The sequence below is a fragment of the Macaca fascicularis genome, chromosome X (assembly GCF_037993035.2).
Source record: "Macaca fascicularis isolate 582-1 chromosome X, T2T-MFA8v1.1".
Classification (NCBI taxonomy): Eukaryota; Metazoa; Chordata; class Mammalia; order Primates; family Cercopithecidae; genus Macaca; species Macaca fascicularis.
The window spans coordinates 120,419,562-120,431,017 of record NC_088395.1 but is presented as its reverse complement, the minus strand read 5'-3'; the positions used below and the strand labels follow the sequence as shown (position 1 = coordinate 120,431,017).

The window sequence follows — 11,456 nt, the reverse complement described above, 5'->3', positions numbered from 1 at the left end:
TCATCATTTTTATTTAAGGGTTTCTCTTTAGGGGACAGAAAACAATTCAAACTTACAAAAGACAAAAACAGGGGTTTTACCCACTCACTACATTGATTAGCACTCCTGTGTACCTATGTGGGCATAGGCCTTTTGGGGATAATGTAAATAAATTGTACAATTGCTCAAAATAGTGACACTGCCTGTGGTGATCTCAGACCCAACTAGAATTAGAACTCAGGAACCAAAATTAGTTCCCGGAAATCTTTCACCACACATCAAAGAGTCACAGCACACACACAAACACAAATTCACACTTCAACTGTGAAAACCAACTCATTTCAAAATATAACCTCCATATCTATTTGAATTTTGATTGAAACAACTTATTTTATTGTTACGCTCTACTGCTGAATAGCTTCCCTTCAAGCTTGTCCATCCTTCTCCAAGGTGCTGATGGCCTAATGATTTAGGTTGGTATGCTTGGCTAGATATGTACATGCCTAGGAGAAATTTGTAGAATTACCCATATACTTTTTCTCTCATCTCAATCTAGAAATACAAAGATTTCTTTGGAAGGACAATTCCCAGAATTACTCAGAAGTATGGAGAAATGTTAGAAATTGCATTAATTTTATAACCACCAGCTAAAGCAATGTTCATAGATTTCCATAGATGACAATATTACCCAAAAGCTCAAGTCATAACATACTCTTCTAAAAAGTAAGAGTTCAAAAACAGGTTAACATTCATTTCAGAAAAATAATGAAAAGTAAAATTAAAAAATAGTTGTTTTTAAAGTAAGAAATAGAAGACTAATAGGTTTTAAACTTAAAAAAGCTTCTTGTGAGGTTAATAATTTTCTAATAATGTGACTATCTACTTAAGTTGGACAAGTCTTTTTTATTAGTGGTGCTATGTATGTAGTTTTAATGGTTATGTTTATTCATTTGGGCAAATTCACTTATAAGTAACAGACATTAAAAAAAACCTTGAAAACTTTCTAAGCTGTGAACCTTCTTTACTGTATCTTCTTGATGGCATACTATAAAACACATCAAAATGGTCACATGTGAACTTATCAGGTGGAAATGTGAAGATTAGGGTAATAGTCCATTCTCTGTTCATGTTACACTTGGGAAAATCTTCAAAAGGCCAGAACAACAGCAATGTCTTGATTCCTTATCAAGAAATCACAATTCAAATCCTTACGAATATATTCACAATGGTGCTTGGAAAAAGAAAAAGAAAAACACCTAGCAGTCAATATTGAAGACTTGTCACAGAGTTTTGGTCAGGCTTTTAAGGTAGAGAATGTTTGGATTTTGGCCCCTCTGATAATGGTTCAGTTATATATTTTAAAAATATAGCACATACATGATAGGGAGTTTGAGAATATATTGGGGCTGGAGGAGGTCCTCTATATAATTAATGTAATTAATGAATAAGCCTAACTAAAGACTGGAAAAGGACTGACAAAAATGCAGGAAGATAATAGTTACACATTGGTTAATGAAATCAAGTTGTTAGAGCTCTAAGATGAGCCTTAACAGTATTTACACATTTCAAGTCTTATTGGGAAACCCTCTTAGAACCCATGTTTGCTAACATCAGTAATTTATCAAATAAAGATTATACATTTTTAAAAAGTCTATTCCTAGAATGTAATTTTCAAATTGTTTTTCATAAATCAGATTTATTTTCTTTACTTGTTTTTACATAGTAAGCTATGTATCCCCAAATACCTAAAAATAAAGCACCCGACTCCCACTTCTGAAGTAGATTGTGATTTTAAAAATCATGTTTTAGGAGGGAGCTTCCAAGATCAGAAGTTTATTTTCTCCTGAATTCTTTGACTTCAATGAAAGGTAAACTGCCACCAGGTGGACAGTGGTAGTTTCACAACAGCTAGGATAGCCATATGTCTCAGCTTGCCTACAGTAGATCTAAATTATGCCTGTTGTTCCACCTTAACTAGTAATAGCACCTACTTTCACTCTCAAAAGCTTCCAAGTTTGGACAATTAATTTTATGGTCACTCTATTAACTTCATGGTCAAAGGGCATTGCCAACTCTGGATGAATGAGTTCTTATTTTTGCTAAAATGGTAACTGAAAGAAAAACCATAACAATTTTCTTAATCCATTTGGGCTGCTATAAAAAAATACTACAGATTTGATGGCTTATAAATAAAAGAAATTTATTTCTCACTGTTCTGAAGGCTGGGAAGCCCAATATCAAGGATATGGCAGATTGGGTGTATGGAGAAGGCCTGCTTTCTGGCTCCTAGATGACATTTTCTAGCTCTGTCCTCACATGGATGGAAAACCAGGGCTATGGTCTCTTCAGCCCCTATTAGAGCACTAATCTCATTCATAAGGGCACCACACAACACATGAATTTTGGGGGAGACACACACATTCAGACCATAGCAGCACTCCTGGTTATACTTTCTTTCACATATAGCATTTTTTCCCTCTGACTTAATAATTGTTATTTTTTATCAATTCAAAAAAAAAAAATCTATGCCTAAGTTTTTTCATGGTCTCCAACATTCTTAAACCAGTTTAGTAATCGCAGATTACATGTTTTTCTGGAGCCTTTCATCTTGTAGTCTATCCTGAACTTGTTGCACTTTAGCTCTGCTGAATAACTGCTGATATAGTTTGGATATTTGTCCCTGCCCAAATCTCATGTTGAATTGTAATTCCCAATGTTGAAGGCAAGACCTGGTGGGAGGTGTTTGGGTCATGAGGGCAGATCTTTCATGTACTGGTGCTGCTCTCGTCATAGTGAGTGAGTTCTCATGAGACATGGTTGTTTAAAAGTGTGTAGCACCTCCTCCAAACAACTCTCCCTCTCTCTTGCTTTGGCTCCTGCCATGTGGAACGCCTGCTACCCTTTCGCCTTCTGCCATGATTGAAAGCTTCCTGAGGCCTCCCAAGAAGCAGATGCTGCTATGCTTCCTATACAGCCTGCAGAACCACGAGCCAATTAAACTTCTTTATGAATTACCCAGTCTCAGGTATTTCTTTTTAGCAATGCAAAAATAGACTAACACAGACATCCTGGAACTTCAGTTCGTCATCATTAATGGAATTCCCTTTTTATCTCTCTTTCTCTTTCTTTCTCACATTGAATCAATTGCTTTTTATATACTACTTTATTGTTTTTTTCTAGTTTAGGTAGAGTATGTTCTCCAATAGCTTCCTAGGAAAGGCTATATGAGAGATAAAATACTTAAAGCTTTTAGTGTGTAAAAATATATCTCAATTGATAATTGGATTGCATATGGCATTTTAGATTGAAATCATTAGTCTCAATATCTTGAGCATTGCCTTCTAGCTTCCAGTGCTATTATTGAGAAGTCAGAAGCTATTCTAATTCTTTAGTCTTTGCACGTGCATGTAACCTATTTATTTTTCTCTTCGGAAACTTCTCTTTGTCTCCAGAGTCCTAAATTTTATAATCATTTGCCTGGGTGTGGGGCTTTTTTTAGCTTTCTTTTGTTGTTGTACTAGACAATTAATAGGTCCTTTCAATCAATGGATTGACAGCCTTCTATTCTAGGAAATACTTTTAGATTTTTATTTGATGATTTCCTAATATTTATTCTAATCTATTATCTTTATTAGTTAAATTGAGACATTGCAGTAGTGAAATATACCTCACCCTCAGTGCAAATATCTTTCAGGGGCCTATTACAAATAATTTCAGAGAGTGAACAGTGCCTGACACGTATTTAAAAAGTATATCAAAGTGTGTTGAATAAATGGCAATTCTGATTACCTAACAGAAAGTATTAAAGTGCAATCTTTGCTTATAGTTAATGTTTTCTTCATATGATTTTTCTTTTTACCATGGAACCATCCGTTTCGAAGGAGATGTGACTGGCATACTCTAATAATGTTATTTTATTCTCCCCTCACGAAGTCCCATTCCACCCTACAGCTATTTACTGGAAATTCTTTCTAACATTTAGATTTTCAGGGGTTACTTTTTCACTCCTTTGGCTTTTAGGTACTACTATATTCAATGATGATCTCTAGAGGGCCATAACTTTCTGGAAGGCATTCAATTAGTGCCTCTGAAAACAGTCTTAAAAGCTGAGTTTGAATAGCACTATAACTGATTACTCTGTCACCTAGAGCTATCTGCCCAGGAAAGGTGATCCATATCTAAGCAGGGCATGAAGGTGAGAGCAGCTATAATCCCCAAAAAGTTAGCTTATTTTTCAGGTTTCTTTTGCTTTAACCTAAAAAAGCTTAGTACCACCAAATAAGGTTTAAGAAATTCAGAAACTGGATGAATTGCAGTAGAGCTCGATGAAAGTTTCTGAGAGATTAAGAAATTCAGAAACTGGATGAATTGCAGTAGAGCTCGATGAAAGTTTCTGAGAGAATCTAAAAGCTAATTACTACTCAAATCCAGCTGCCTGATACGCTCTCAACATAAGTAGAATTGGCAACTGCCTATCAAGAATTTTGTGAGTGTCAGAACACTCCCCTTACAAACAAGTACTAAACTCCTTTACATCTACAGCAGGATAATTCTTACCAGGAGAGTACTTTTGGCTTTAACATGTAAATCCTGAACTGAATAATTCAGGGATGGCATTAACTGCCTATCGTCTTCTGTGGTAGGCTATTTATTTAGAAGCTCTACTTATTATTAAGCTCTACTTATTATTGGAGAAGCTCTACTCCATAACTTTCTGGGAGAATCAAAGGACTGATTCTCTTTAGTCACTAGTAACCACCCCCCTTCCCTCCCCCAAACACACACTTTTAGATATACAAGATTCTCAGGTGATTTCTAAGAATCAGGGAAATAAAGAATGCCTTTTACATGGCTCTGTCCTCTCCAGAAATGACTAAAAAATACTAATCTACAGATTCTTGAATGCAGTGACACCTAAGTATGGTACACAAATTATATATAAAAATAAATCTACACTAGGACAAATCACAGTGAAACTGCAGAACATCAGAGGCAAAGAGATTTTATAAACAGTCACAGTTAAAATAATAGTTGACTCCTCAAGAGCTACAATGGAAGTCGAAGACAGTAGGATCATAGTTTTCAAAGAGCTGAATGGAAATAACTGCCAACCTAGAATTCCATACCTATTGACATATGCCCATTTTCTGATGATTAGTTTGAAATAGTGACATTTTCAGATAACCAGTAGACCCTCACTAAAGGAAATTCTAAAAGATGGAGTTTAGGCTAAAGGAAAGTGATCCAGGTACAATAATAATCATATAAGAAATTGTGAAGACTATATTTTCAAGGTTCATTTCTATAGTTCACTACTGGAGAAGTTTCTCTGAACATGTGGAGCACCAGGAAACATGAGGAAGAAGCACAGCATTCTCTCCTAAATGTGAAGCCAGCTGTTGGTGTTGATTTGCTGTAACTGCTATTTGCCATTGATGATTATTTTCCTCTTCTTCCCAGAGAGTAAGAGGGAGAGGATGCAGTCTGTGTGGTTCCCGTTAAAAAGAAAGAAGAAAGAAAGAAAGAGAGAGAGAGAGAGAGAGAGAAAAAGATAGAAAGGAAAAAGAAAAGAAAAACAAAGGCATAACAAAGAAAGAGGAATACTTTGTGAAAATGTGATGCTGAGTTAAAACGTTATCTCTAAAGTCTCTGTAAAATGCAAACTTGCTATAAAAAAGGGGTGACATATGACGTCGTTAACATTTTCTGATACAGTGTGTGTTCTAATGTAGAAAATGTGTTCTTGGCTGGGCGCAGTGACTCATGCCTGTAATCCCAGCACGTTGGGAGGCTGAGACAGGTGGATCACCTGAGGTCGGGAGTTTGAGACCAACCTGGCCAACTTGGCAAAACCCATCTCTACTAAAAATACAAAAAATTAGCTGGGCATGGTGGTGGGCACCTGTAAACCCAGCAACTTGGCAAAACCCATCTCTACTAAAAATACAAAAAATTAGCTGGGCATGGTGGTGGGCACCTGTAAACCCAGCTACTCAGGAGGCTGAGGCAGGAGAATCACTTGAACTGAGGAGGCAGAGGTTGCAGTGAGCCAAGATCCTGCCAGTGCACTCCAGCCTGGGCAACAAGAATGAAACTCTGTCTCAAACAAACAAATTGAAAAGGTGTTCTCTGTAAGATTAGTGCTCTAAGTGCCTTGAAAATAAGGTTCAAATAAGTGTGGGAAATGTGGTGTTAAACAAAGGGAAACCAGATTCTTAACTGTTGGACTTCTTAGCACCTTTAAGTATACTAATGTACATTTTGAGTTTCCAAGAGAGTGATAGAGTACACATTTCCCAATTTTATTTAACCGCAGATTTTATTTTTCTCAGAACAATTTAATAGATTGGCATTCCTATAGATCCCATTTAAAACCCCTCTCTGTCCCTAGCATGGTCCCTGAGATTCTTCATCAACTTAGATGATTTTCCTGGAACACGGAGGCATGGGATAGGTAAATCTTTACAGAAACATGAGAAAACAACAATATTAAGAGTATGAAGTGACTCATGGGATGGAAGACCCAGATTGGGGAGCTCCCTTGTGAGAATGAGAATTGCAAAAGCACAAGGGGTAAAATGGCAAAGGGAAATATCACGTGCCCTTGTGCTGATGCTTCTATTGCTCAACTGCATTGATCATCCATGAGTATTTGCAATCTTTTGGCAGTATAAATGAAAATGGTTTAGATGGGAAATAAACAGAGGCCTCAAAAACATGCAACTGGGGCTATTTCTGATTTATCTGATTAGGAAGCAGTGTCCACTGACCATTTTTAGAATCATATCTGAAATTTCATCTCAATGGATAACTTTTTGCCTTATTACTAGATACAAAATAACAAAATCAGGTGTGTTTCCATTATGCAAGGTTAATATGACTTTATATACAGTGACCAAATATTTGCTACATAAAATAATCTTCATCAGGCTGGGTGCAGTGGCTCATGCCTGTAATCCCAGCACTTTGGGAGGCCAAGGCGGGCGGATCATCTGAGGTCAGGAGTTTGAGACCAGCCTGACCAACATGGAGAAACCCTCTCTCTACTAAATACAAAAAAAGCAACCAGGCATGGTGGCGCATGCCTGCAATCCCAGCTACTTGAGAGGCTGAGGCAGGAGAATCGCTTGAACACGGGAGGTGGAGGCTGCAGTGAGCCGAGATTGCATCATTGCACTTCAGCCTGGGCAACAAGAGCAAAATTCCATCTCAAAAAATAAAAAAAAAAAAAATAAATAAATAAATAAATAAATAATCTTCTTCAGATACCTATAGATTACTTCTCACTCGTCAGCAACATTCATTTCTATGTTAGCACTGAAAGCAGTGATATATTCCCAAGCAATAAATATTTATCCAAGTAAGTTTAGAATTAAAAAATTAAATTAATAGATTAGAACCAAAATTATGAAATCTCATTAAAACAAATTTAAAAAAATATTTTTATGGAAGGGAATAAGAATTGTGCATACAACTCAATGTAAATACATCTAGTGTGTTTTTAATTTTTTAATTCATATATTTTCAAATGACTCATACAGAATATATACATCATTTTCACAAAACACTAAAAGGCAATCCAATTAATGATTAGAATGTTTAATAGATATTTCATAAAAGAGAATATTCAAATAACATAGATGTCTCTAATGAATTAACTTTAAAAATTTGACCTCTTTGATCGTTCTTTCAATTTTCAATTTTCAAATTAAAAAATTTTAAGTACACTTAGCATGAGATTTAGTATGGTCATGTGTAGTCAGTGTTTTACAGTGGCTCTTCAGAACTTACTCATTTTGCATAACAAATTTTATACCCATCAGCAACTCCCTTTTTCCCTCTCTTCCTAACCCCTGGAAACCACAATTCTATTCTTCGTTCCCATTAATTTGACTACTTTTGATATCTCATGTAAATGAAATCATGCAGTATTTTCCCTTCTGTGACTGGTTTATTTTGCTTAGCATAGTGTCTTCCAGGTTCATTCATATTGTCACATATAGTAGAATTTCTTTCTTTTTAAAGGCTGAATAATATTCCATTGTATATATACATATAAAATTCCATTCATTTGTAAATGGGCATTTAGGTCTTCATTTATTTTGGCTTTTGCAAATAGTGCTACAATGAATATTGGAGTGCTAATATCTCTTTAAGATTCAGATTCAAATTTTTTGGATAAATACCCAGAAGTGGGGTTGCTGTATCATATGGTACTTCTATTTCTAATTTTTTATGGAAACTCCATGTTGATTTTCACAATGGCTGCACCATTTTGCATTCCTGCCAATGGTACATAAGGGTTCCAATTTCTCCACAGCCAGCCAACACTTACTGCCTTTAAAAAACATACAGATTGAGTATCCCTAATCCAAATATCTGAAATCTGAAATGCTCCAAAATCTGAATCTTTTTGAGCACTGACATGATACCACGAGTGGAAAATTCCACACCTGACTTTACATGGTAGGTTGCAGTCAAAACTTCATTTTATGCACAAAACTATTTAAAATATTGTATAAAATTACCTTCAGGCTATGGTATAAAGTGTATAAGGTGTAAATGAAACATAAGTGAATTTTCTGTTTAGACTTACATCGCATATCCAACCTATATCATTATGTATATGTAAATGTTCCAAAATCTGAAATGTGAAACACTTCTGGCCTCAAGCATTTTGGTAAGAGATAGTCAGTAAGTGTGAGTGATACCTTACTGTTGTTGTGATTGCATTTCCCTGATGATTAGTGACACTGAATATCTCTTCACATACCTGTTGACTCCTCATATGTCTTCTTCAAAGAAATGTCCATTCAAGTCCTTAGCCCATTTTAAAATCAAGTTATTAGAGTTTTGTGGGGTTTTCTGTTGTTGCTATCAAGTCATAGGAGTTTCTTATATATTTTGGAGATTAGCCCCTTATCAGATGTATGGTTTGCAAATATTTCTCTCTTTCCGTGGGTTGTCTTTTTACTCTGTTTCCTTCACTGCGCAGAAACTTTTTTAGTTTGATGTAGCCCACTTGTCCATTTTTACTTTTGTTGCCCGAGCTTTTGATGTCATTTCCATGAAATCACTGGATATACTGATGTCATAAAGCTTTTCCCTTATATTTTCTTCTATGGGTTTTACAACTTTCAGGTCTTATAGTTAAGTCTTCAATCGATTTTTAGTTGATTGTCATTATTCTGTGCACTTTATTAAAAAATATTTTGGCTTTAGAGTTCTTACATATTAAATGACAAGCCCTGGACTAAATAATCTCTAAGCACCCTTCCAGCTCTACTCTTCTGTGATTCATAATTTTACAAAAAAATGTGGAATTCTCACTTCTCCTTACTCCACAGTACAGTCACTCTATAAGCATTGTTTCTGGCAGGCTGTTCAATTGAAAGAACTAAATTACTAGCAGACAGACCATGTCACCTGGGAATTTTTTCTTACTATCTTACCACAGAAACTCAATTAATCTTAGGACTCTTGCTTTTGACTTCTCCCAAGAAACTTTTAAATCTGCCATTCTGTCAACTAACATTTATTGGATCCCTATTATATGTGTGGACGCAGGGTTAGGCGTGTGGGATGGAAAGATGAATACAACACATTGACGGTTTTAAAGGCAATCACAGTATAGTGGGGGAGATAGAGATGTATGCTATATGGGCAATACCACGAAAGATATATGTGCAGGATATTATGGGCATAGGAGAAAAGAGGATATAACTCAACTTGAAAGGGGTGATAGTGGAAGGTTTCCAAGTAGAGATTTTACCTTATATTTTTCTTCAAGCTGAGATGTGTACTTGTGGGAGAATGTTAGGCAGAGCATGCCAAACAATGAGAACAGTATGAGCAGATGAGCAGAAGTGAGAAATAGCATTATGGAAAAGGTAGTTCGATCATTGTTGTCTGTCCTGTACCCTTGTTTCTTTTTTGTTTTCTTTGTCTTTTAAAATGTTTTTTTGAGGCAGTGTCTCACTCTGTCACCCAGGCTGGAGTGCAATCGCATCATCCAGGCTCACTGCAACCTCTGCCTCCTGGGCTTAAGCAATCCTCCTGCCTCAAGCAATCCTCCTGCCTCAACCTCCCGAGTAGCTGCAACTATAGGCGCAGGCCACTGCACCCAGCTAATTTTTGTATTTGTTTTGTAGAGACTGGGTTTTGCCATGTTGCCCAGGCTAGTCTCAAACTCCTGAGCTCAGGTGATCCAGCCACTTTGGCTTCCCAAAGTGCTGAGATTACAGGCATGAGCCACCGCCCCAGCCCTCTTTCTCGTTTTAGCAGTATATTTTTCCCTCACTCCAACTATGTGGTAGAACTGTTAAGTATATTACACAGCCCAGTTAACTATAGGGGTGGGTATATGACCCAGACTAAGCCAATCATTATATAGCATTCTCCTGGCTGGAGCAGTTCATCCAAGGGATGGCATATGACCCAAGTCAGATCAATCAGATTCTTTTCCAAGGGTTTTATTATGCTAAAGTAGCAATTGAAAAACAGTGTCACAAAGTTTAGGACCATATACTCTGGAGTGAAACTTCCTGGATTCAAATATAATTTCCACTACTTAATAGCTGTGTAAGCTTAGATAAGCTATTACACTTTTCTGTATCTTAGCTTTCTTATTTGCAAAACAGGGAGATCACAATAATACCTACATCATAGTTCTGTTGTGAGGATGAATGTGTTAATACATGGAAGGACTTAAAATATTTCCTGTCACATAGTAAATACTTATTAAATGTTGTTGGCATTGTTGTTGTATTATATATGCTACTGTCATATTTGTTGTACACTAGTGAATATTAGGGATTCTTACACTGGAATGATGTAAGATTTGAATCACCCCTAGAGCAAGGTTTCTCAACATTGGAACTCTTAATATTCAGGTCAACATAATTCTTTGTTGCAGGCAGTTGTCCCAAACATTGTAGGATATTTAGCAGCATTCCTAGTCTCTATCCATTAGATGCCAGTAGCATCATCCCAATTATGACAACTGAAAATGTCTCCAGACATGTTCAGATGTTTTCTGGGAGTCAAAATTGCTTTTGGTTGAGAACCACTGTGGCCATTTTACCTTCCTACCGGAGAGAGACCATTTACTCTAGGAAAGAATGAAGTCCATGTGTAAAGAACAACTGAAAAAAGAGATGGGGAAGATGTAGAGAGAATGAGTCCTTAGGGCAACTACATCTTTAGTTCCAGTTTCTGAATCCTCTAAACTCTTCTTGTTCTTGCACCTCACCTTCTGCTTTTCTTTATCCTTCTATTAAATTTTTTTTCCTAAATTAATTTGCTCAGGATTCTATCACTTGCAATCAAAAGAAATCTGACTATTGGTGTATACAGCTTATCACTATATATATATATTCTGTGTCCCCTTAGGAATGTAAACACCATGAGAACAGAGGCTTTGTCTGCCACATCTGTTGCTGCATTTGCCGGATGTAGAACAGTGACTGACATATAAG

General features: G+C 36.3%; 1 non-coding gene across 1 annotated transcript; it reads left to right on the top strand.

Moving 5' to 3' along the window:
• The first annotated feature begins 5,256 nt into the window (after positions 1-5,256).
• On the top strand, positions 5,257-5,472 carry LOC123571544 (small nucleolar RNA U3). The gene has a single exon (XR_006695689.1). It is a non-coding gene; the product is annotated as a small nucleolar RNA U3 (small nucleolar RNA).
• The last annotated feature ends 5,984 nt before the right edge of the window (positions 5,473-11,456 follow it).